Consider the following 26,765-nt stretch of genomic DNA (forward strand, 5'->3'; position numbering starts at 1 on the left):
AGGGGAAGGAATGAGACCCAATCAAATTGACAGTCAGAGATGAAACACCTTAAATATTGTTCCAGGGATTGGTTAGTCCTTTCCGTTTGGCCATTAGTTTCGGGATGGAAGGCGGAGGAGAAGGACAGATCAATCTCCAACTTTTTACAAAAAGCTCTCCAAAATAAGGAAACAAATTGTACCCCTCTGTCAGAAACGATATTGACTGGGGCCCCATGGAGACGCAGAATGTGTTTAACAAACAAAGAAGCTAACGTCTTGGCGTTAGGTAGTTTCTTAAGGGGCACAAAGTGGCACATCTTGCTGAAGCGGTCTACTACCACCCACACCACCGACTTGCCCTGAGATGGAGGCAAATCGGTGATAAAATCCATGGAGATATGGGTCCAAGGTCTCTGGGGAATGGGCAAGAAACGTAGTAAGCCCTAACGTCTTTAGGCAACCCAGGCCACCAATAGTTTCTGGTAATGAGGTGTTTGGTACCCAAGATGCCAGGATGACCAGATAGTGCGGAGTCATGGTTTTCCCTGAGTACCCTTAGCCGGTATTGCAGGGGGACAAACAGTTTGTCCCCAGGGAGGTTCCCGGGAGCTGAACCTTGATCAGCCGCGATGTCAGAAGCTAAATCAGAATCAGTGGCAGAAACTATTATACCAGGGGGTAAAATACAAGCAGGATCCTTCTCGGGAGGAGGATTGGCCATGAAAGTACGTGACAGTGCATCAGCCTTAATATTTTTGGACCCAGCCCTATAGGTAACCAAGAAATTAAATCTGGTAAAGAATAGTGCCCAACGAGCTTGTCTAGGATTAAGCCTCCGGGCAGATTCTAGGAAAACCAGATTCTTGTGGTCAGTAAGGACCGTTACCTGGTGTCTGGCCCCCTCCAGGAAGTGACGCCACTCTTCAAAAGCCCATTTAATGGCTAAAAGTTCGCGGTTGCCAATATCATAGTTACTCTCCGTGGGCGAAAATTTCCTAGAGAAGTAAGCACAGGGGCGGAGATGGGTGAGGGAGCTGGTACCCTGGGACAAGACGGCCCCCACTCCCACCTCGGATGCGTCAACCTCCACAATAAATGACTCCCTTTGGTTGGGCTGAACCAGCACGGGGGCCGAGATAAAGCACTTCTTGAGGGTCTCAAAAGCCTGGACGGCCTCAGGGGGCCAATGGAGGACATCAGCACCCTTGCGAGTAAGGTCCGTAAGAGGCTTAGCGACGACCGAGAAGTTGGCAATAAATCTCCTGTAATAGTTAGCGAACCCCAAAAAACACTGTAGCGCCTTCAGGGAGTCAGGTTGGACCCATTCCGCCACAGCCTGAACCTTGGCAGGGTCCATGCGGAATTCATGAGGAGTGAGGATTTGACCTAAAAATGGTATCTCCTGTACCCCAAACACACATTTTTCGGTCTTCGCAAACAGATTATTTTCCCGGAGGACCTGGAGGACCTTCCTGACATGCTCCACGTGGGAGGACCAGTCCTTGGAAAACACCAGTATGTCATCAAGGTACACTACAAGAAAATTACCCAGGTAATCTCTCAGAATTTCATTAATAAAATTCTGGAAGACGGCAGGGGCATTACACAACCCAAAGGGCATGACCAGGTATGCGAAATGACCTTCGGGTGTGTTGAACGTAGTTTTCCACTCATCCCCCTCTTTGATGCGGATAAGGTTATATGCCCCCCGTAGATCGAACTTAGAAAACCATTGGGCCCCCTGAACCTGATTAAAAAGATCCGGAATCAAAGGAAGGGGATACTGGTTCCTTACGGTGACCTTATTCAGGTTCCGATAATCAATGCACGGCCTAAGACCACCATCCTTCTTCCCCACGAAGAAGAAGCCAGCACTTACAGGAGAAGTTGAGGGGCGAATTAAACCCTTGGCCAGGCATTCTTGGATATACTCCCTCATAGCTTCACGTTCAGGACATGAAAGATTAAATATCCTACCCTTAGGAAGCTTGGCACCAGGCACCAAATCGATGGCGCAATCGTAATCTCTATGAGGGGGCAACACCTCGGTGGCCTCCTTAGAAAACACATCAGCGAAGTCCTGAACAAAAACTCAGGAAGCGTGTTTACCTCCTCCCGGGGAGAAATAGAGTTAACCGAAAGACATGACATCAGGCATTCACTACCCCATTTGGTGAGATCCCCAGTATTCCAATCAAACGTGGGATTATGCAGCTGCAACCAGGGAAGACCTAATACCAGATCGGACGATAATCCCTGCATCACCAGTACAGAGCACTGCTCCAAATGCATGGAGCCAACAAGGAGTTCAAAAACAGGAGTATGCTGAGTAAAATAACCAGTAGCAAGAGGAGTGGAGTCGATACCCACTACCGGGATAGGATAAGGCAAATCAATAAAAGGCATTTTTAGAGACATAGCAAATTCCACAGACATGATATTAGCAGATGAGCCAGAATCCACGAAGGCACTGCCAGTGGCAGACCGGCCAGCAAACGAGACCTGAAAGGGAAGCAAAATTTTATTGCGTTTCATATTAACGGGAAATACCTGTGCGCCCAAGTGACCTCCCCGATGATCACTTAGGCGCGGAAGTTTTCCGGCTGTTTATTCCTGCGCCTGGGACAGGTGTTCAGTAGATGCTTGTCGTCCCCACAATAGAAGCAGAGACCATTCTTCCTGCGAAACTCTCTACGTTGTCGAGGGGACATGGAGGCCCCGAGTTGCATAGGTACCTCCGAGTCCTCCGTGGAAGAGCGAGGAGACGGGACCTCGGGGGGAATCGCAGGGAAGTCAGAGGGGAAAACATTGAAACGTTCAAGCTGACGTTCCCTGAGACGTCGGTCAAGTCGTGCTGCTAGGGCCATAACCTGGTCTAGGGAGTCAGAAGAGGGGTAGCTAACCAGCAGATCCTTCAGGGCGTCAGATAATCCTAACCTAAACTGGCACCTTAGGGCCGGGTCGTTCCACCGAGAAGCTACGCACCACTTTCTAAAATCAGAACAGTATTCCTCAACAGGTCTCCTACCCTGACGTAAGGTCACCAGCTGACTCTCGGCTAAGGCAGTCCTGTCAGTCTCGTCGTAAATGAGTCCGAGGGCAGAGAAAAAACGATCAACGGAGGAAAGTTCAGGGGCGTCAGGAGCCAAGGAGAAGGCCCACTCTTGGGGCCCTTCCTGGAGTCGGGATATAATGATACCCACCCGCTGGTTCTCGGAACCTGAGGAGTGAGGTTTTAGGCGGAAATAAAGTCTGCAACTCTCCCGGAAGGAGAGAAAAGTCTTACGGTCCCCTGAGAACCAGTCAGGTAACTTGAGGTCGGGTTCTAGAGGTGAGGTGAGGAGTACTACTAAGGCAGCATCAGCCTGGTTGACCCTCTGAGCCAGGGCCTGGACCTGTAGGGAGAGGCCCTGCATCTGCTGGGTCAGGGTCTCAAGGGGGTCCATGATAGCGTCAGCGTAGGAGAAATGGTAGACTAGGTATGGGCTTGTTATTATGGAATGGCAGGAAGGAGGTGAAGGGAACAAGTGAGCCCTAATCTACCCACCGCCCTGTCCCTGCCTACTTGCAACGACCCGCCCTAGGCGACGGGGTACAACTTGGCGGCGGTCCCTACGCTGTCTAAGTGCAAGGGAGTACAAACAGGGAACACGCAAGGGAAGGGGCAGTAGGCCACGGAACGCCGCGAGGAAACGGAGCGGTGAATGAGCCAGTCAGGATCAGGATGTAGTGGAGTATACCAACGAGAGCACGGAGCAGGAAGCAAGCCAGGGGCAAAGCGAAGCAGGATAAGCGGAACTGAAGCAAGGCCGAAGCACGGCAGAAGCAGGCTGGAGCAAGGCAGCAGTGGGGCCAGGAATCCAAGAAGAATAACAAGCACTGAGGAAGAGAACACGGCAGGTATAAATGGACAGGGGGCGGAGCTAACTCCGACTGACCAGGCCGCGATAGGCTCTCCCACTCCTGAGCCTGCCACCCTGGTTGGTGGGAGCCGGTGTCAGTCTAAGAGGTCTGGCCTCAGGTGTCGACTGATTAATCCCGGGAGTATACACAGACGTAGTACCTGGCAGATCCTTTACAGAGAGATAGATTATATAAAAAAAAACAACTGAAAATCACATTGTCAAAATGATATATATTTATTTGCATTGTGCACAGAGAAATAAGTATTTGATCCCTTTGGCAAACAAGACTTAATACTTGGTGGCAAAACCCTTGTTTGCAAGCACAGCAGTCAGACGTTTTTTGTTGTTGATGATGAGGTTTGCACACATGTTAGATGGAATTTTGGCCCACTCCTCTTTGCAGATCATCTGTAAATCATTAAGATTTCGAGGCTGTCGCTTGGCAACTCTTCAGCTCCCTCCATAAGTTTTCGATGGGATTAAGGTCGGAGACTGGCTAGGCCACTCCATGACCTTAATGTGCTTCTTTTTGAGCCACTCCTTCGTTGCCTTGGCTGTATGTTTCGGGTCATTGTCGTGCTGGAAGACCCAGCCACGAGCCATTTTTAATGTCCTGGTGGAGGGAAGGAGGTTGTCACTCAGGATTTGACGGTACATGGCTCCATCCATTCTCCCATTGATGCGGTGAAGTAGTCCTGTGCCCTTAGCAGAGAAACACCACCAAAACATAATGTTTCCACCTCCATGCTTGACTGTGGGGACGGTGTTCTTTGGGTCATAGGCAGCATTTCTCTTCCTCCAAAGACGGCGAGTTGAGTTAATGCCAAAGAGCTCAATTTTAGTCTCATCTGACCACAGCACCTTCTCCCAATCACTCTCAGAATCATCCAGATGTTCATTTGCAAACTTCAGACGGGCCTGTACATGTGCCTTCTTGAGCAGGGGGACCTTGCGGGCACTGCAGGATTTTAATCCATTACGGCGTAATGTGTTACCAATGGTTTTCTTGGTGACTGTGGTCCCAGCTGCCTTGAGATCATTAACAAGTTCCCCCCGTGTAGTTTTCGGCTGAGCTCTCACCTTCCTCAGGATCAAGGATACCCCACGAGGTGAGATTTTGCATGGAGCCCCAGATCGATGTCGATTGAAAATCATTTTGTATGTCTTCCATTTTCTTACTATTGCACCAACAGTTGTCTCCTTCTCACCCAGCGTCTTACTTATGGTTTTGTAGCCCATTCCAGCCTTGTGCAGGTCTATGATCTTGTCCCTGACATCCTTAGAAAGCTCTTTGGTCTTGCCCATGTTGTAGATGTTAGAGTCAGACTGATTAATTGAGTCTGTGGACAGGAGTCTTTTATACAGGTGACCATTTAAGACAGCTGACTTTAATGCAGGCACCAAGTTAATTTGGAGCGTGTAACTGGTCTGGAGGAGGCTGAACTCTTAATGGTTGGTAGGGGATCAAATACTTATTTCTCTGTGCACAATGCAAATAAATATATATAATTTTGACTATGTGATTTTCTTTTTTTTTTTTTATATAATCTATCTCTCACTGGTAAAATTAACCTAGCCTAAAAATCAGCAAGGGATCAAATACTTATTTCCTTCACTGTATGTAATGAATTCCGAACCACAGAATGTAACCTAAAAGGACAAGAATATTTCAGAATAAGAGCAGTAACCTTTTTCATTTTCTTGGAATATCCACATTTAACTGATTATCTTGTTTAGACCATACTGCAGTAGCTGAATAACATGAAGTGCTGTCAAGAAAGTATTTGCCCTCTTTACTTTTGACAGCATTGTAGTTAGTATTTCATCTTTGCAGAATCCCTTGAATCTGTTCACAGACAGAGAGCAAAACATATTAAAAGGGTTTCCATCACCAGTTTTGAGGCCTCAAAACTCCTGACAGAGTGATATAAAGGAGGGGGAGGGCATTGTAAACATACATTTTGTCTCTGTCATGCAAGTTGCAAGTAGAGAAACTGATGTTTGATTCCTGCGACGCTGCGGTTACACCTGGCGCTGATGTTGAATTGCTCCTTGGCTTTCCTCACTACGTGCTGCCAACCTCTGCTCTTCTGTTCTAATTGATGGTACTAGCTGTTTCCTTATTGCCGCTCGCAACTGCTTTCACTCAGAGCAGAGAGTGGCACCAGGGTTCCCCACTGCATCAGGGGAATCAAATAACGGTTTCTCGGTTATGCAACTTGCATGACAGGGACAAAAGTGTGAAAGAAATTAACTAACTCTACCTTAACTAACTAAGAAATTAACTAACTTCATTTTGTCTTATATTCTATACTTCTATTTTAACTTCAATATAAAATTGATGATTAGAGAATATATTAATGTGTTTTTGCTGTGTGTAAGAGAATCTTTGCTGGATAACAAAAAAAGTTGATTGATTTGACAACTTTACAAGACTCTTATTGTGACTAAAGGAAAAAGCAGTGGACTCAAGACCATACCCTTTTGGTTACAGAAGATAAGGAGAGATGACTACGTCCCATAAATTAATCCTAGATAATGAATTGATAGAAAATATTGCAATGCCAAGAAAAATTGTGAATGTAATCTTATTATGTTTTTTTAGTGAAAACTCAAGAGAATATGTTGTAACTAATATGTAAATTTTCAGTCTAAATGCTGTATATAAACTCCCTCATATTGTATGGAGAAGAGCATTTGCCGTTACATGCAAAGTGACATCCACCCTCTATTCTATGTTTAGTTAGATACGAGGTTGTTTATTGTCCCAGATGAAATTCATAATCATTTTATGGGCCTGAGAAAAAAAGTAGTTTAAGATGTGGATTGGGAGGCTCCTAAAGAGGTATATCAGTTTTGGAAAAAGTAACATCTTGTATGCAGCCACTCTTCCGAACCAGGATATAATATATTTGGAATATTGTACAATATCCTCATGTAGAGTATCAAGCACAGGAGGGAAATTAACTTGATATGTTTTGGATGAGGGAGATGTCAATTTGATACCTAAGTAAGAGATTTCCTCACTATACAAATCAAGTAACAAAAAATTGTTTCGGTAGGTAGAGCGGTTGAGGGGAAATATGAATGGGGAGGTTTTGATAATTTTCTCTATTCAGCTTATTGTGAGACACAACTACATAGTTCCAGATCAAAAGTTCCAGAAAGTAAAATGAGCGGATTTGTGCAGACCATCATTACGTCATCTGCGAATAATGCCACCTTATGGATACTATCTCCAACTTGAATTCCTGAAATATCTGGATTTGTGCGTAGCATTTCTGCAAAGGGTTCAATGGACAAAATAAAAAAAATTGGGAAGAGGGGACATCCCTGTCTTGTGCCATTGTTAATGCCGAAGGCGTCCCATAGAGTGCCATTAACATAAATTCTAGCAGCTGGATTGGAATAAAGTGCTTGTATTGCTGTATATATTGAACCTACAAAGCCGAAATTGCTAGGACTAAAAAGGCATACTGCCAATTCACTCTATTAAACGCCTTTTCAGCATCAAATGAGAGGACTGTGGTGGGAAGGAGTGATTTTTCAGCTATCTGTAATAGTGAAAGAAGTCTCCTGGTATTGTCAGGAGCTTGTCTTCCTAGCGTAAAAAAACAGTTTGGTCATTTGTAACAGGGGAAGGAATTATTGACATTAGCCTATTGGCTAGCAGTTTAGAGAAATGGGGCGAAAATTGGTGGTAGTGTTGATTGATTTCCCTGGTTTTGGTAATGTGACAATGATGGCAGTGAGCATTTCCTTAGGTTAAGCTCTGATAGATATTGCCAGGTACGTGGACCCACTGGGCCGTACCGCCTTGATGGTATGGCAGCTGGCCAACAGGACACAGGTCAAAGTCTATAGTTCGTATAGGTGTACCTGAGGTAGCTTCGGACAGTAGCAAGGCAGGATCAGAATGGACTTTGGCAGCAGGCGGATACCAGGCGTGGTGTAACAGGGCAGGCGTGGTATAAGGCACAGCACAACTCCAACTCGATAAGTCACTTGACCAGGATAGCACGGGATACAGGATAAAGGTAGCAGGAATGGGAAACATCAATCTCCCTCCTGTGCGCTCTGGCTCCTTAAGTCTGGACTGAGCTCGCGAGCACACCCTGGTGGTCACTGTGGAACAGGACGGCCACATGTGCAGACATCTCTGGAGAGAAGGGTGTCGACTGGATGGAAGGAGTTCATGGTCAGCAACCACGGACGTTACAGTATCCCCCCTCTTATGTCCCCTCCTCTTGGGACCAGAATGAGAGAGACACTTCTTAATGAGGGTAGGAGCATTGAGATTCTCTTCTGGCTCCCAGGACCTCTCTTCTGGACCAAACCCTCTCCAATCTAGGAAATAAAAGGTTCTTCCTCTTACTTTTTTGGTGTCCAGGATCTCCTAAACCTCAAATATATCAGATAAACCGCTGGGAGTGGAAATCTTGGAGTAGCAGTTCAAGATCACAGGCTTCAGCAGGGAGACATGGAAGGAGTTTGGGATCTTGAGGGTAGGAGGTAGCCGAAGCTTGAATGACACAGGGTTGATTTGTTGCAAAATCTCGAAGGGCCTGAGGAACCTGGGAGCAAACTTATACGATGGCACCCTCAGCCGGATATTCCTGGAGGACAGCCAGACCTTGATGCCGAGAAGAAACTGGGGAGGGTCTCGTCTACTTGTGTCTGCCTTTTTTTTTCCATGCAGTCGACCGCCAGCAGAATTGAATATCGGGTCTGCTGCCAGATCTGTAGAAAGTCCCTGAATGTAGAGTCGGCTGCAGGCACCTGGGATGTAGTGGAAACAGGAAAAGGTATTTGTGGGTGTTGGCCATAGACAATAAAGAATGGGCTGGAGGCGGGAGACTCACTAGTGTGGTTGTTGTAGGAGAACTCAGCCCAAGGAAGCCGTTGCACCCAGTCATCATGCTGCCTGGAGATAAAGTGTCGTAGATAGTTCTCCATAATCTGATTAATTCTCTCTACTTGACCATTGGACTGGGGATGGTAGGCTGAGGAAAAGTCCAGCTTCACACCGAGGAGTCCGCAGAGGGCTCTCAAGAACTTCGAGGTGAACTGAACCCCTCTATCAAACACAATATGCCTAGGCAAGCTGTGCTGGCGGAAGATGTGTTGGATGAAGAGGGCGGCCAGTCGAGAAGCAGAAGGTAGACCTGCCAGTGGAACAAAGTGAACCATCTTCGAAAATCAGTCCACCACCACCCAGACCGCACTGCATCCCACAGAGGGAGGAAGGTCCGTAACAAAGTCCATAGCAATATGTTGCCAGGGAGCATCGGGCAGTGGCAGAGCAGGCCAGCCGATTTGGAGTGGGCAACTTTATTTGCTGCACACACGGTGCAGGAGGTGACAAAGTCTGTGATGTGTTTAGGCAGCGTGGGCCACCAGAACTTATGGGCAATCAGGTCTCTGGTCTTACAGGCACACGCATAACTTGCCAGTTTGGAACTGTGTCCCCAGAGGAGGATTCTTTTTCTTTCTGCCAGATGCACAAAAGTCCTCCCCGGGGGAATGTCTCTAACTTGCAGAGGGTTGACAGGGATGATGCAGGATGGAGCAATGATATTCTGTGGAGACTCCATAGTGTCCTCTGTCTAGAACGACCTGGACAAGGCAAAGGCCCTCACATTCTTTCTCGGCCGGACGGTAGTGGAGCTCAAACTGGAACCGGGCAAAGAACAGCAACCACCTGGCCTGACGGGGATTCAGTCGTTGGGGCGTTTTGATATAGGTGAGATTCTTGTGGTCCGTGAATATCAGGACGGGATGAACTACACCCTCTAGTAGATGTCTCCACTCCTCCAGAGCCAATTTGATGGCCAGTAACTCCTGATCCCCAATCGAGTAGTTGCATTCTGCGGAAGAGAAGAGCATACCATTGTCTTGCCTTTGGAACCTTTCTGGAACAGGAGTGCACCAGCACCGACAGAGGAGGCGTCCACCTCCAACGAGAACTGTCGAGATACACCTGGATGATGGACGTTAGAGGCTGACGTGAAGGCACTTTTCAGGCTAATAAATGCGGATTCCGCTTTAGGAGTCCACACCTTGGCGTTCGTGCCTTTTTTGCTGAGGGTAGAGATAGGAGATGTCAGTGAGGAAAAGTTTGGAATGAACTGTCTGTAGAAATTAGCGAATCCCAGGAAGCGCTGTATTGACCTCAAGCCTTGAGGGCGTGGCCATTCCAGGACGGCCTTTACCTTCTCAGGATCCATTTTGAGGCCTTGGTCCGAGATGATGTAGCCCAGGAAGGGTAGAGCATTCTTCTCAAACACACACTTCTCTAACTTGGCGTACTGGCAATGCTCCCTTAACCGCAGCAAAACTTGACAGACATGTCTCTGATAAATCATTGGATCTGGAGAAAAAAAATCAAGATGTCATCAAGATAGACCACAACACAAACATAGAGGAGATCATGGAAGATGTCCTTAACGAACTCTTGGAAGACCGCGGGAGCGTTACACAGTCGGAAGGGAATTACTAGATATTCATAGTGTCCGTGACGAGTGTTAAGTGCCGTCTTCCATTAGTCACCCCGGCGAATCCGGATTAGGTTATATGCACCCCGCAGGTATAGCTTAGAAAAAATGTTGGCTCCTCGTATGAGATCAAACAGTTCAGACGTCAATGGCAATGGATATCTATGTTTTACTGTGATCTGGTTGAGACCCCGGTAGTCGATGCAGGGCCGCTTAGAACCATCCTTTTTCTTGACAAAGAAGGAGCCAGCTCCTGCCGTAGAGGAGGACTTCCGTATGAATCCCCTCTCTAGGTTCTCCTTAATATAAGTGGACATGGACTGAGTCTCTGGCAGGGAGAGTGGATATACCCTACCACAGGGAAGGGATGCACCAAGAATCAGCTCGACAAGACAATCATACACCCAGTGTGGGGGCAGCGTCTCCATCTCTTTCTTGCTGAATACATCCGAGAACGCGGAATAATGACAAGGCGATCCTGCCAAGAACCGAGGCAGAGGAGGCTGAGTCGGCTGAACCTGTACCAGGCAGCGGTTGAGACACTCCGAACCCACTGGAGAACCTCTCCAGAATTCCAGTCCAGGACTGGGGCATGTAGTCGGAGCCAGGGCAGGCCCAGCAGTACAGGGTCGATGGCTTTAGCTAGGACAAAGAACGAGAGGAGCTCGGAATGCAGGGCTCCCACTTGGAGCCACTGCGGCTTGGTCACAGCTACAACCGGGTCTTGCAGAGGCAGTCCATTCACAGTTGCAACCATCAAAGGCCTCTCCAGAGGGGTTGTGGGCAATTGGAGAAGATCCACCAGGTCTCTTTGAATCAAATTAGCAGTGGATTCAGAGTCCAGATACGCAGAGACTTGATGTGTTCTCTCGCACACTATGGTCACAGGTATGGACAATTTAGACGGAATTCTTTTCTTACCCAAGGTTCCAAGGTTGTCACTCCTAGCAACCCTAGGCTTTGGGATCTTTGGGGACACAGGCGCACAAGATGGCCTCCGAGGCAGCAATATAGACAGAGTCCCGAGGTGCGTCTGCATTGTCTCTTCACGGTAGACAGCTTAAAACGGTTCCGTCCTCAGAGACTCCTTTGGAGATCAGCATCTGAGGACAGCAGGGGTTGCTTCAAAGTAGGAACCGGGCTAGGGAGTCCTCCCTCCCGACGAGCTTCTTAGAACTGTTCTCGGATCCTAATATCAATCCGGGTGGCCAGAAGGATGAGGTCATCCAGGGTAGACGGTAGATCTCGGGCGGCAAGTTCGTCCTTAATCTCAGGAGACAGTCCCTGCCAGAATTTAGCCACCAGGACCTCATTGTTCCGAAACAATTCTCCCGCCAGGGTGCAGAAGTGGATGGCGTACTCGCCCACGGAAGTGTCTCCCTGGCGTAGGTTCAGCAAGGAGGCGGCTGCAGACAAGACTCGTCCAGGCTCCTCACACTGTGCAAAATGTCCGTAGGAACCCCTGGAAGTCACGGGTCTCCGGTCCTTGTCTCTCCCAGATAGGGTTCACCCATGCAAGAGCCCTGCCAGTGAGGAGAGACACGATGAAAGCGACCCTTGCTCCGTCAGACGAAAATGCCCTTGCATACAGGCTAAAGTGGATTTGGCACTGGTTCAAAAATCCACGGCAGGTCTTCGCGTTTCCATCATAGCGGTTAGGAAGCGGCAAAGAGATGCGGGGATCAGCACTACCAAGAGATCTAGTCGGAAGATCTGTACTGCCAGGGGGTTTAGTAGGAAGAACGGAAGCTTGCACACCCAGCCAATGTGCAATAATGTTCAATGCCTGGAGGAGTTGGTCCTGTCGAGACCGGAGGTCAAGCATATCCACCCGAATCTCTTGTGACGTCAACATGGTCTTGGATTGACCAGCCGGGTCCAGGCCTGAGCTTACTATCACGTGGGGTATGTGGGCCAACTGGGCAGTACCGCCTTGATGGTTTGGCAGCTGACCAACAGGACACAGGTCAAAGTCTATAGTTCGTATAGGTGTACCTGAGGTAGCTTCGGACAGTAGCAAGGCAGGATCAGAAGGGACTTTGGCAGCAGGCGGACACCAGGCGTGGTGTAACAGGGCAGGAGTGGTATAAGGCGCACCACAACTCCAACTCAATACGGCACTTGACCAGGATAGCACGGGATACAGGATACAGGTTGCAGGAATGGGAAACACTGGGAACTGGAAGACACTAGGAGACCATTTGCAGAGACAAACTAGGGAAACAACAACAAAGCTCAGGCATTGCTGGGAGGGGCACAGCCCTTCTTATAGTCCAGGGAGCTCTGGGAGCAATCCGCCTGTTTGCGTTCTGGCTCCTTAAGTCTGGACTGAGCTCACGAGCGCACCCTGGTGGTCACTGTGGAACAGGACGGCATGTGCAGACATCTCTGGAGAGAAGGGCGTCAACTGGATGGAAGGAGTTCGTGGTCAGCAACCAGGAAAGTTACAGCATGTAGTCAATACGTGTATTGGCAAATTTTTTGTAGTTATCATTGGAGAGCCCATCAGGGCCAGGAGTTTTGTGGATGGGTAGGGAATTACTAACTATTCCAATCTCGTCTGGGGTTGTTTGTAGGTTCAACAGGGAGTTGTTCTGAGATGATTGAGGGCAGCTGTATTTTAGATAGAAATGGTTCAATACCATGTAAAGTCGGTTGAGGTGTATTGCTATAGTTTTCAGATTATAGAGAAATTGATAGTAATCTTTAAATGCATTTGCAATACCTCTTGGTGTCAATATGGTTGATGGGTGAAGGGATGTTTGATATGTGGTATTGGATATTGAATTTTTGTGTTAGGGATTTGAGTCTTTCGGCATGAAACGCACCAAATTTATTGTATTGGGAATAATAAAGATTTTTCAATAGTTTCAAGGCTTTGTCAGTCTTGTGGATTAGTACGTTTTTTAAGTGGAGTTTGGCGTTTGCCATATCAGTAGAGATATGAAAGGAGTATGTTTCCTTGTTCTTGGACTCTAATCTTTGGATAGTGTCTAAAGTGTCCCGAATATCCTTGTCCCTTTGTTTTTTAAGTTTACTAGCTATTTGGATAGAAGTTCCTCTTACATAGGCTTTGTGGGCATTCCAAAGCGTGGATTCATTAATCCCTGGGGTAACATTAAATTTAAAATGATCAGAGAGTGCTGTTTGTATTTCTTTAGAGAGTGAGTCATGGGACATAACCTATGAATTAGCCCGTCATACATAGTCGGAGAATTTTGGAAATTGTTCTTTCAAAGTTAGGTTTATAGGGGCATGATCAGACCATTGTATCGTGCCTATTTCTGCCAAGAACACACGGTCTATCAGTTGTTGGTCTACGCAGAACATATGGATACGGGAGTAGAATTTGTGATAGTTCCCTACATCAATCCCCTTGTAGATAGTGGCCACCATAGATCCCCTGTAGATAGTAGCCCCTGTAGATAGTGCCCCACATGTAGCGCCCCTGTAGATAGTGCCCCACAAATAACCCCTTCTAGATAGTGCCTCACATATAGGCCCCCTGTAGATAGTGCCCCACATAGTTTTAACAGAAAAACTTTACATACTCACCTAATCCCGTTCCCGTGCCGTCCTCTTGCAATGGAGACCCGCTCACTTCTGAGCAGGTCTGCTGGGGCTGAACGACGCAAGAGGCGCAATTACATTGTTGAAAGGTGCTGATTGGCAGGGTGCCTTGCCCTGCTATTAAACTACACAAGCGGCGTGATGACGTCATCGCGCTGCATGCATCATTAAAAGGCGCTGAATAAAATGCCATGCCATTCAGTGCTTATGCAGCGCGTATGCATGTAATTGTATCTGAATCCTATAGATGCAGGTACAATTATAGCGCAGGTTGGTGTCAGTGGCGCCGCCGCCCCCTCTGAGGTGAGATGCTCATCTTGCCCAATGGACGGTGCGGCCCTGGCTACAGTCCAATCATTGTCCAAGTGGCGTAAGGGAGGTCTAGTCTTGGGTGAAGATGCTGTGTTTGTCACTTGAATGCTCCAGCTATTTAGCAGATTGATCCCCTCCTCAGGAGATGTGATAACATGGATGGCACCTGCATGGTTGATCAGTAGCTTGGTTGGAAAGCCCCATCTATAGGCGATTGACTATTTGCGGAGTGCAGTTGTAATAACTGCAAAATCTCTCCTAGCTTGAAGGGTCACAGCTGATAAGCAAAGAGTTTAATATTGGCAAATGGGTTTGGAAGCGGTTGATGTTTTCTTGCTTTTTCCATGAGGCAATCTTTGGTGTTGAAAAAAGTATAGCGAGCAAGGACATCTCTGGGGGCTGAGTTCGGTAAATTTTTGTGTTTGGGAACCCTATGAGATTTGTCGATGCTAAGTTTGTATTCAGCGCATGATGGAAGCATGTTCTGGGTATATTGTTGTAGATAAGCCTTGAGATCCGCATTGGGGATATTTCCGGAATGCCCCTGAACTTAAGTTATTGTTGTAATGTCGAGGTAGGGAGACGGACAGGTGAGCACTAATCTACCCGCCACTCAGTCCCTGCCTGCTTGCACAGTCCGTCCTAGGCGACGGTGTACAACTGGGCGACGGTCTCTACGCTCACTATGTGAACGACAAACAAAACAGACAAGGGAACACAGAAGCAAGGGAAGAGGGGAAGTTGCCCACGGAAACACCATGAGCAACAGAGTGGTGAACGAACCGAGTCAAACCTGGAGAGTACACGGTAACAAAAGCAGAACAGGAGAATAGTCAGTCAAGCAGAGTCAGTATGAAACAGAGGTCAATGGTATTAGCAGGAACAGCAGAGCCAGGAAACACAAGAATCACAGGCAAAGGACAGACAGCAAATGAAGGTATAAATAGACCAAGGGCGGAAGTTAGAACCGTCGGGCCAGGCTGTGATAGGTTCTCCCACTCCTCAGCCTACCAGCCTGAGTGGTAGCAGATCGAGTCACTCTATCAGACCTAGGGACAGATGCAGACTGATTAACCACGGGCGTCGACACAGAAGCTGTGTCTGGCAGATCCTTTACAATTGTTTCTCCGGTTCGTGTCCTCAGAATCCACCATGTTGGCTTGAAAGATGGAGACATTTTCTTCCAGGGAATTATGCAACTCAACCACTGCATTGTGGGAAGATGCGAAGGAGTTCATTTTATCTTCCATGTGGGAGATCCTTTCTCCCAGCTCTTTTAGTGTTGCTTGAAAAGGCAATATGATTTTAGTAAAGTCCTTATGAAGGGAGCCTCGCAATGCAAGAAGCATGGCTTTTAGTATTGTCTCAGACACAATTTTGTTGGATGTTTGAAATTTGGAAAAGGTGTCCAGGATATCCGTAGGAATAAGATTCATCGAGGAGCAGGAGCTTTTACCTAAAGGATCTTCAGTGTCCGATAATCTCTGCCTCTGTTTCGCAGGGCTGGTGACAGGCGACTGTGATGTTCTAGGAGTGGAAGCAGGCAACATTGTGTCAGCCATGAGAGTTAGCCGAAGCAGAGGTGAGGTGGACTCCCCTTGTGGAGGCAGGGATTGTCCCTCTAGAACGTCAAGGGAGAATTGGCTGGTCTGTAAGGCAGCAAAGGTTGTACCTAGTCTAGCCTGCATCCTTGTAGTTCCTTCCGTGAAGAGGAAGAGGGACATTCACACCCGTGTGCTGCCTGTAATGGTGAGCTGACGGCTTGCCGGTCCTATATTTTTGTTTTTTCTTTCTGCCCATCGCTGCTAGAATTATTCCCCTCATCAGGGTGATAGGTAGCATCGCTGGCAGATGCTTTAAAGTCGCTGAGTAAGCTCCGATATGCCAGAGCTTAGAATTTATGGGGCCATCCAGTTTGCCGGCCAAGCCATACTCCTCTCTGTCAGCAGTTTTGAGGACTCAAAACTGCTGACAGATTCCCTTTAACTTTGTATTCTAATATAATCATCATCAGCGGTACCAGTGGATTTACTGCATAAGTGTCTGTGAGATTGAGCTGCTTTTCTCCCACATCTGTGCTCCTTTCTTTATTTGGTACTGATTGAGAAGCCAGGCCCAGGAAACAATCCTAATGCTTACAATATGGGATTACAGAACAAGGATTTTGGAAACTTCTTAAGAGAGAAAAATGGGAACCGTATACAGTTAGGTCCAGAATAATTTGGACAGTGACACAATCTTCATGATTTGGGCTCTGCATGCCACCACATTGGATTTGAAATGAAACAACTGAGATGCAATTGAAGTGTAGACTTTCTGGTTTAATTCAAGGGGTTGAACAAACATACCCTGTGAAACGATTAGAATTAGCAACCATTTTTCTACACAGTCTCCTCATTTTAAGGGTTCAAAAGTAATTTGACAAATTAACTTTACCATAAATAAAATGTTTTTTTTTAAATACTTTGTAGAGAATCCTTTGCAGGCAATGACTGCCTGAAGTCCAGAATCCATGGACACTGGGTTTCCTCCTTTGTGATGCTTTGCCCGGCCTTTACTGCAGCTGTTTTCAGTTGTTGCTTGTTTGTGGGTCTTTCTGCCTTAAGTTTTGTCTTAAACAAGTGAAATGCAGCTCGATCGGGTTGCGATCTGGTGATTGACTTGACCATTGCAGAATATTCCACTTCTTTGCCTTAAAAAACTCCTGGGTTGCTTTCGCAGTATATTTTGGGTCATTGTCCATCTGTACTGTGAAGCGACGTCCAATCAACCTTGCTGCATTTGGTTGAATTTGGGCAGAAAGTATATCCCTGAACACTTCAGAATTAATCCGGCTGCTTCTGTCTTCAGTCACATCATCAATAAACACTAGTGACCCAGTGCCTTTGGCAGCCATGCATGCCCATGCCATCATACTGCCTCCACTATGTTTTACAGAGGATGTGGTATGTTTTGGATCATGAGCTGTTTCAAGCCTTCTCCATACTTTCTTCCTCCCATCATTCTGGTACAGGTTGATCTTTGTTTTATCTGTCCAAAGAATGCTGTTCCAGAACTGGGCTGGCATCTTTACATGTTGGTTGGCAAAGTCTAATCTGGCCTTTCTATTATTGAGGCTGATTAATGGTTTGCACCTTGTGGTGTACCCTCTGTATTTGCTCTCATTAAGTCTTCTCTTTATGGTAGACATAGATACTGATACACCTACTTGCAGGAGAGTGTTCTTCACTTGGGTAGATGTTGTGAAGAGGTTTTTCTTCACCATGGACAGGATTCTGCGATCATCCACCACTGTTGTCTTCCGTGGACGTCCAAGCCTTTTGGAGTTCACGAGATCACCAGTGCGCTCTTTGTTTTTTCAAGAATGTACCAAACAGTTGATTTGGCCACTCCTAACTATTGTGCTATCTCCCTGATGGATTTCTTAATTTTTTTAACGATGGTCTATTTCAGTTGCATTGAGAGCTCCTTTGACCTCAAGTTGTGGGTTCACAGCAACAGCTTCCAAATGCAGATGCCACACCTGGAATCAACTCCAGACCTCTTACCTGCTTAATTGATGATGGATTAACGAGGGAATAGCCCAGGCATCCCATTAAATAGCTTTTGAGATAGTTGTCCAATTACCTTTGGTTCCTTGAAAAAGAGGCAGCTACATATTAACCCCTTAACGACATGTCACATACTGGTACGCGGCAGCCGTTAAGGGGAAGTATGGAGCGGACTCACGAGCTGAGTTCGCTCCATACACAGCGGGTGACGGCTATGTTACACAGCCGACACGTCACTGCAACAGGCGGAATCAAAGTTCACATTGATTCCACCCGTACATTATGCGGTACAATAAATGGTGCCATGAAAAACTACAACTTGTCCCACAAAAAGCAAGACCACATATGTCTATGTCAACAAAGAAATAGAAAAGTTATGGCTTTTGGAAGGCAGGGAGGAAAAAATGAAAATGAAAAACTCAAATTGGCCTGGTCTTTAAGGGGTTAAAGAGCTGTAATTCCTAAACCATTCCTCAAATTAGGATGTGAATACCCTCAAATTAAAGTTGAGAGTCTGCACTTTAAGATCATATTGATTATATAACTGTATATTCAATATGTTTTGGTAAACAGATAAAATGCAAAACTTGTGTCACCGTCCAAATAATTCTGGACCTAACTGTATCTACTTCTGAAACACCCTTTTACAGTTAAAATATAAAATAAATTTATATGAAAAAGATTGAATATATTTCAAAATACATTGCATCACTTAGTGTAGGGATCCTGAATTACTGCCAGTATCATCGTCAAAGCTGCATTCACAGTTCTGCAGGCTTCAGAGCTGAAACCTACCAGCATTCCTTGTTTGCAGTCTGCAGAAAGGTATAACAGCTCATCTAAGCTGTAAGAGGTCGGTCTGATAACAAACCTTTAGTTGGTCCTATATTAACCTGCAAAATTGACAACACAGCTGTAACTCCAAACTGCTGCAAAATATGTAATGCCTTGAATTTGTGACTTTACATTTTTTATGTAGCTCATGTCTAAATATAACTTTAAAAAAAGATGGACATATCCTTCAAGGGGTTTTCTGGTTTTATGTAAATAAAGCATAACGTTTTTTTTCAGTTTAGAAAACCCATTTTAAAATATATTTTTGGGGTAGATACTTATTTAATAGAGGAGAAGCCCTCATTTGGAACCTCCATCAATTAGCCAGAGCAGAGAGTGTCTACAAAGAGTAGCTCTCTCTGGAGGACCCAGCATGTTCATGCATTATACAGACAACCCATTACAGCAGATTGCACTTGATTGCTGGGAACCTCTGCTTGTTATTGGGGGATAATTCTAACACAAAGGGATTGTTCAAAGTGGGCAACCCCTTAAATCATTGAATAATAAAAAGTTGTACAACTTTCTATTTTACGGTGTATATGTAAGATCTCCGTTTGCTATCAGTGAATGGAAACATCTAGAGACTCAAAACCTGTACAGACATAGTTTTGCTCTTAGCTGAGTCTACTGTATGTCTACTGTATGTATAGTAATACATTTTACCTACACTGAGACTTTGTAGCAAACTATTAGAACAGGAGAGGGATTTGTGCTGCTGATCTCTTTAGCTGTTTATCAGGGTTTGGGCCAAGCCCCTTATTTTAAGTAAGGGGTTAATGCTACAACATACAAAGACCTTTCAAACAATTGTATGCTTCCAACTTTGTGGTTACAGTTTGGGGAACGCCCTTTCGTGTTCCAGCATGACTGTGCCCCAGTGCACAAAGAGAGTTTCATAAAGACATGGTTTGACAAGTTGGGTGTGGAGAACCCTGACATCAACCCCATCCAATACATTTGGGATGAATTGGAACGCCGATTGTAAGCAGACCTTCTCATCCAACATCAGTGTCTCACAAATGTTCTTGGCCGAATGGATAAAAAAACTCCCACGGACATACTCCAAAATCTTGTGGATAGCCTTCCCAGAAAAGATAAGGATGTTATGCTGTAGCTGCAAATGTGGTCGCAACTGTACATTCACCCCCACGCTAGCACTATGTGATCAGAAATTTCTTCCAGCATGCATTGTGATTGCACAACCCAGTAAATCCTCTATAGTTGACACACTTCTAGAGAATCAACATTACTACATATGAAATCCCTGCGCAAGACATTTATAATCAAGGATGAGCGAAAATAAAGCAAGACCACTGCTGTACTCACTCTTGTCAGGCTCTTTCTCTCCAGTCTGCACTGGCGTGCTCTTCTTTTCTTCAGGCTCTGCTGACTGGCTGCCCCTATGCTGTGCGTGCTGCTCCCAGGAATAAAATCTAGAGGGATGAAAAAAGGCAAACAATGGTACCACACACACGTACAAATCAGCCACATAGAAAATGTAGGATGGGGCAGCGGAGGCATCAAAGAACAGATCAGACCATTAAATTAATTCAGACCCCATGCCAGACACCCTAAATAAATACAGACTCGAGAATTAGTTTACACCTAAGACCCCCCTAAATAAATCCAACTCCCAGAACTCAAAATAAATACAGATAAAAAATAAAACTGTCAAACCCCCTCCCTATGTGTGTGCGCCAGTTCACTGACACCCTTTCATTGTACACAAGTATAAACATAATAAAGAGAGGCAGCACTCCGCCAGTTGAAAATAAAGATGTGCGAGAAAGTCTCATAAAGCCAAATTAATGCATTACAGATATTTAACTAGAATCGGCTATCTATCTATCTATCTATCTATCTATCTATCTATCTATCTATCTATCTATCTATCTATCTATCTATCTATCTATCTATCTATCTATCTATCTATCTATCTATCTATCTCATATCTATCTATCTATCTATCTATCTATCTATCTATCTATCTATCTATCTATCTATCTATCTATCTATCTATCTATCTATCTATCTATCTATCTATCTATCTATCTATCTATCCAGGGCCGCACCGTCCATACTCATCTCGCCTCAGGTGGCGCCCTGCTACCTCTCTGGGGGGGCGGCGGTGCCACTGAAACCTGCCGCCGCCACCCCCCCTCCAGCGCTAATTGTACCTGCGTCTGTAGAACCCATGTACAATTACACACATAAGCACTGTATGACCGGGCAAGTTCTCACATCTCAATCAGTGAGGGTCTGAACAATATAGTCTGGCAAAAGCTCAATATAAGAGCAATCTATTTGTCAGTAACAGATGCGGTTCTGTGCTCTAAAAGGACAACGCACCAAACCTTACAGTTTTGCCTTTGAGAGCACCTCACGGCATAGATTTACATCAGTGCATTTATCTTTCCTTCTTTATTCCCATTTAACCGTTTTTCAATATTATACCAATGCAGTCTGGTGTTAAACATGGTATGATGTTAAAAGGGATTTGAAATTACAAAAGCCACTGCCAGAGGAGTCTGGCAGCGGCTTTCTCCCTTCCCCCTACTAAAAACACATGTATGCTCGGCCAAGAGTACATGTGTGTGGGAGGAATAGCTGTCGGACGAACGATTGATTGTTCGGCTATCAACTATCTAAAGTGTATGGCCCGCTACATGTTAAGGTTTCTCCCAACGTCTCCTTTCCATTTTAGACTAGTGTATAGTTTGCACATCAAATTGTCATGCCTAATAGGAAACCGTATAACTCTTCTGTTATTTATCTCATATTATTTTTATATTCCCTTGCTGATCTATAATGACATACTTAATCAACAGTAGCTACAATGTCTTTATATAACATAAAATATAACAAATACTTTGAAAAAACAAGATACAAATGACAAAACTTAGTAACATTGTAAACAAGGCCTTTCTCCTCCTCATTGAAAGTATTCCTAGTTAAAGAGCGCTTTCTATAGAAGGCAGCCCTATAGCCTTGGTGAGGCATTTCTATAGCAACCAAAGTCCCAACCATCTGCTGCCTCGTCTTCAGTCTGCTCCATTTACACAAACAAGCTGAAAAGAGTACGTCATCGTAGCCACAGCCCAAGTTCAATGCAACAAATCGCTTTCAGAGCCATCAACCGAGACACGAACATTCTCATTTATTGGTAATCTTTACTGAACGCCAGTAGTTTGGACTAATATGACCCATTTAAAATAAACAATTGCTTCACCAGATTTTCCTTTTTCTAATTTACAGGTTCGCCAGTCCGTAAAATACAATGGTAGAATCGATTCACTAATTGTTTCGTTATTTTTTCCTTCCAAAATTGTAACTTAAACATAAAAAATCGATTAGTCAATGCATTCTCATTGCTGGGTAATTGCAAACGGATTTACAGATTAGTACTTAGAGATGAGGGCAAAAAATGTGCTCTTTTATAAATATAACACTGAGCACAGATGTGTCTCTCCTATAGATCACATACATGGACATTAACCTAAAGAACCACTAAAACGTGAAATTTCTAAGCACAGCAAAAAGCTAGTTCACCCTACAGAGAGGCACAGACAGAATAGTTGAGATATTAGATAATCAGATTTCCTAGAGCATTGGGTCTTTACAGGGGTTGTCCGTTTTGTGTACATGGTATTTTTTTGTATAATTTAAAGTTATACAATTTTCCAATATAATTTCGGTATTAATTCCTAACAGTTTTCAAGATCTCTGCTTGTTGTCATTGAGTCAGAATATTAATTGCTTACTTCCAGTGGTGATGTGATGGACACACGGGTGCTGAGATTGTTACAGTTACAGTATGTGTATCAGAGTTGTGTTCTCTTACGATCCCAGCACCTGTGTGTCCATCACATGACCATGGACAGAATTGTATCCACAGGAAGAAAACAATGAATGTTCCTACTGAAAAACAGCAAGCAGAGATCTTGAAGACTGTCAGGAATTAATACAAAATTAAATTATAAAATTATCTAACTTTTCATTATAGAAAAATTAATTAATTTGCTGAAACCAGGCAACCCCTATAAGGCCCATAGTAGTGATCCGTAATATGGTACCCAACAAATTTTATGGACACATGCTCTATCTCTGTGTTTTTCTGGTTTTACACAGGGCACAAAGAGGGTTTTTTTCTCATGAATTCGATCCTAGTACGGATGTAGCCATCTTTATCGTGACTCAGTCATTAAAAAAGTCAAGTTAAAGTTTCTTGACACGGTGCATTTAATGTTTAAAAGTCAAAACAAAGATGGCTACATCTGTAGGTCCCTGACATGATGCAAAATACAATGTAAGTCAATTGTCCAGTAAGGACTATTGCTATGACATTCAGTACAAGAAGTGTCCCATCAATTACTACTGTGAAACCGAGACATTGCCGTAAGCAAAATAATTAAAAAATATTTCTTTATATACGGATGTAACCAAGTTTATCTTGACTCTGATGACTTGCTGCAGTGTGATATCACACAACAAAAGCCATTGAAAAGTCATTGAAAAAGTCAAGTTGAAGTTTCTTGCCACAGTGTATTTAATGCGTTGAGTCAAAATAAAGTTGGCTACATCTGCAGGTGCTTATATTTCAGGATGGTGCTTGCACTATAGAACCTTCATTTCAAATAAGATAAGAGACTTTAAATACAGTCGGAAGAATATCAGGGATTGTGCGTCTGAGAAAGATGGAGGATGGGAGGAGTGACTACATCTAGAACATGAGCAGAAACTATTTGGGTCTCAGAAATATGGAGGAGGCAGAAGTTTGGATGTGAAATGGGTCACTGTAGTATTTATATCAGGGGTTACATTAAGACGTCTAAACTTGATGGGTGAAGCACGGTATTACTACAAGGATATCATCTCATAATCTTATTTGGCTCCATAGTTGGATGCTACAATCCATGTTTCTTTATAAAGCAGATATTGAGAATTCTTGCCAAGAGCAGAGCCAAGGATCACTATTACCAAAATAATGTATTGCACTGGAACAGAACTTACAATAATATATTCAATATCTGACATGATCAGCCCATTACATTGATAATAATGCTTACCAGGAATGACCAGATATATACATTGTAGATATTTATAGTTTATAACATATCACTTTAAGGGAGAGTTCACACAGGGTATTTTGACAAGTTTTTTTTACGCGGAAACCGTGTCGGAAAACACGCCAAAAAACTTCCGAAAATGCCTCCCATTGATTTCAATGGGAGCGGAAAAACCGGTTTGTGGTAAAAAGAAGGGACATGCCCTATCTTCGGCCGTTTACACCTCTGACATCAATGGGAGGCAGAGAAAGCGTATTTTGCGGCGTTCTAAGCCCGCGTCGCGAAGAACGCCGGGAAAATCGGCATGCGGGCAGAGTAAAATCTGCCTCAAAATTCCAAACGGAATTTTGAGGCAGATTTTCCTCCTGCTAAAAACTCTGTGTGAACCCAGCCTTACCTCTGTCTGACTGCTCAGGTTGGTAAGAAGATTTCAAATATTTACAATATGTTTATATAGACATTGTAAATGGACTATGTTGACAAAAGTTCAGTTTATAAGAAATGGGCTACTAGATGTAGATTTACCATTGTCATACTCGATGTTGTCTGCTACAAATAGGCTACAATGTGTATATGGATGTAGCCATCTTTAAAGAGGCTCTGTCACCAGATTATAAGTGCCGTATCTCCTAAATAAGGAGATGGGCGCTATAATGTAGGTGACAGCAGTGCTTTTTATTTAAAAAAACGATCTGTTTTTACCACTTTATTAGCAATTTTAGATTTATGCTAATGAGTGTCTTAATGCCCAAGTGGGCGTGTTTTTACTTCAGACCAAGTGGGCGTTGTACTGAGGAGTGTATGACGCTGACCAATCAGTGACCAATCAGCATCATGCACTCCTCTCCATTCATTTAGTCAGCGCATAGGGATCCTGCTAGATCCTTATGTGCTGTCTTATACTAACACATTAACGATACTGAAGTGTTTAGACAGTGAATAGACCTTCCACGGGATGTCTATTCACAATCCCTGCACTTCGTTAATGTGTCTATGGTAGTTTCAGCAGAGCACAGCGAGATTACGCTGTAGATGACAGGTTACAACGAGATTACGCTGTGCTCTACTGTAACTACCATACACCTTTTAAGACAATGTTTACAAAAAAAGGTGGTGTAAGGAAGAGAAACGTGTCTAATATGTCTGGTAAGATGCGCCAAATTTATCATACAGCGTGCGCCACTGTTATGAGTTTGGCGCGGTTTCGGCCTGTCTGGTCTAGTTTTAGCCTGTCTTATGTGAAGACAGTATTAATAAATCTCCTCCCGTGTGTCAAGAAGCTGACTTGATGATGTCATATTTGCACATGGCTTTCCTCTCTAGATTCGGAATGATGGAATTTATTAGATATTGTTTATAAATCTGTGAAAATGCCAACCACACAACACACAGTGGCATAGAGCCACTGTTTTCCTATTACGTAAGTAATCCATCATGTCTGAATTAGGTCACTCAGGAAAAACCCAGCATTTCATAAAGATGCATAATGATGTCTTGATGTTTCGCCGCCGCACCATAATATGTTCTCATTTGTTGGCAATAATAATCCTTATATAATTAGGTACTATAATTTCTCTATGGTACAGAAATCCCGGACTACATCTAAGCTCTTAGGATGCCATACTAATGCAATTCTATAAACACACAAGCAATACATACAATGAATGGCAACTCTACATAAAATACACGACATTTTAAGTCAATGTCAAACAGCACAACAAAACAAATAAAAAATAAAATTCAAATATACAAGATTCACCAATACAATATACACTCATTGAAGCATATTGATAGGGGAGGGGGGATATGGTGTTGAGTCGTCACTAGGCTTTCTTTCACTTGGGGCAAAGATTACGTTTGTTGCCCTAGCCCTGTATCTAAATACCTTAGCCAAGATAGAGTTGCTTGTTGACATCTCCCTTGGCGTCCAGCACCCAGGGCACACACCCCGTTAGCCCCCCCTAGCTACGCCCCTTACATGGTGCATCACTGTGCAATAATATCAACTGCAAAACATACCAAGGTTTTCTAGTAATGACCACGACTGAGGTAATGCCATTTTATTATCTTGATTCTAAAAGGAATCTGGCTATTGAGATTTATCTATATGTTATTTCAGCATGTGATCTCTAAATGGAGATAATGCACCTGGTTTACCAACAGTCCTATGCAAAAATGAGCTGTATGCAAATGACAATCTCATCTTTATTACATCTGAAGCCCTACTACACATGTATATTCTATAAAACATGTTTAACAAATTCAACCTTTTCTTACCCGTCTGTAAAAATAGACCTGATGATGCTCATTTTAATAGTCCAAACCCAGCAGAGACAGATCCCTTATTCTATACCTTATTATAATATGATCTATAGTATATAAAAAAAAACCTCATTGCAATAAAACATGCACTATTACGGGTGACAAAAACATAAAATGAGTCATAAGCCTGAATCATGCTGCTGAATCATTGAGCATGACATCGTCTTCCTATGTATAATAACACTGCATTAGCTATATGAGCAGATGCAGTGAATTCTGCAATGTGCGGTCTTTATAGACGGTGCTGAAATATTTTCCTGACCTTGCTTTCTTATAAAAGGCAACCTGAATTCAGGTAACAATGATGAAAGGGTTAATGGGTCCTCTCTGGAATGTATTTGAGACATATTTTAAGGAAATGCGTAGAGGGCTTACCTTAGCTACAAGCAGTGAAGAGGCAGATCTGTTCTGTATGTATGACAGTCCCTAAGGCTGGTACTGAGGACTTAGTGTTCACAGAGAGGGGGTTGGGAGGAGTGGGCAGAACTCTTTTCCATATGGGGAGGGAAGGATTGTATTGTGTGTGTTCTAAAATGGATGTAACATCCGTCTAAATGGAAGTGAGAGGGATTACAGGCTATGCATTATTCATCTTGTGGCTAAGGGAAAGTTGTAAGGTTAATTTGCAGGGGACTCAGGCGTTTGACATAGCCACACCAAGGCTACCATTTTCCACCTCATTTTTCCCACTGGTAAAAATGTTTCCTTCTTTCTTATGAAATTTGG

At 44.3% G+C, this 26,765-nt stretch overlaps 1 protein-coding gene across 3 annotated transcripts in view; it reads right to left on the reverse strand.

The window, feature by feature from the left end:
* Window positions 1–26,521, reverse strand: part of PRNP (prion protein (Kanno blood group)) — a 39,659-nt gene extending 13,138 nt beyond the window's left edge. For 2 of the 3 annotated variants that reach the window (XM_075858544.1, XM_075858545.1), the window contains exons 1-2: window positions 26,415–26,521; window positions 19,978–20,084 (exon numbers count right to left, since the gene is read on the reverse strand). The gene's annotated coding sequence lies outside the window, so the exon portion shown is untranslated. The remainder of the gene's footprint in view (window positions 1–19,977; window positions 20,085–26,414) is intronic. The other variant, XM_075858546.1, reaches the window with a different exon arrangement.
* Window positions 26,522–26,765: the final 244 nt, after the last annotated feature.

This window comes from Rhinoderma darwinii, chromosome 3, assembly GCF_050947455.1.
Source record: "Rhinoderma darwinii isolate aRhiDar2 chromosome 3, aRhiDar2.hap1, whole genome shotgun sequence".
In the NCBI taxonomy this organism is placed as follows: domain Eukaryota; kingdom Metazoa; phylum Chordata; class Amphibia; order Anura; family Rhinodermatidae; genus Rhinoderma; species Rhinoderma darwinii.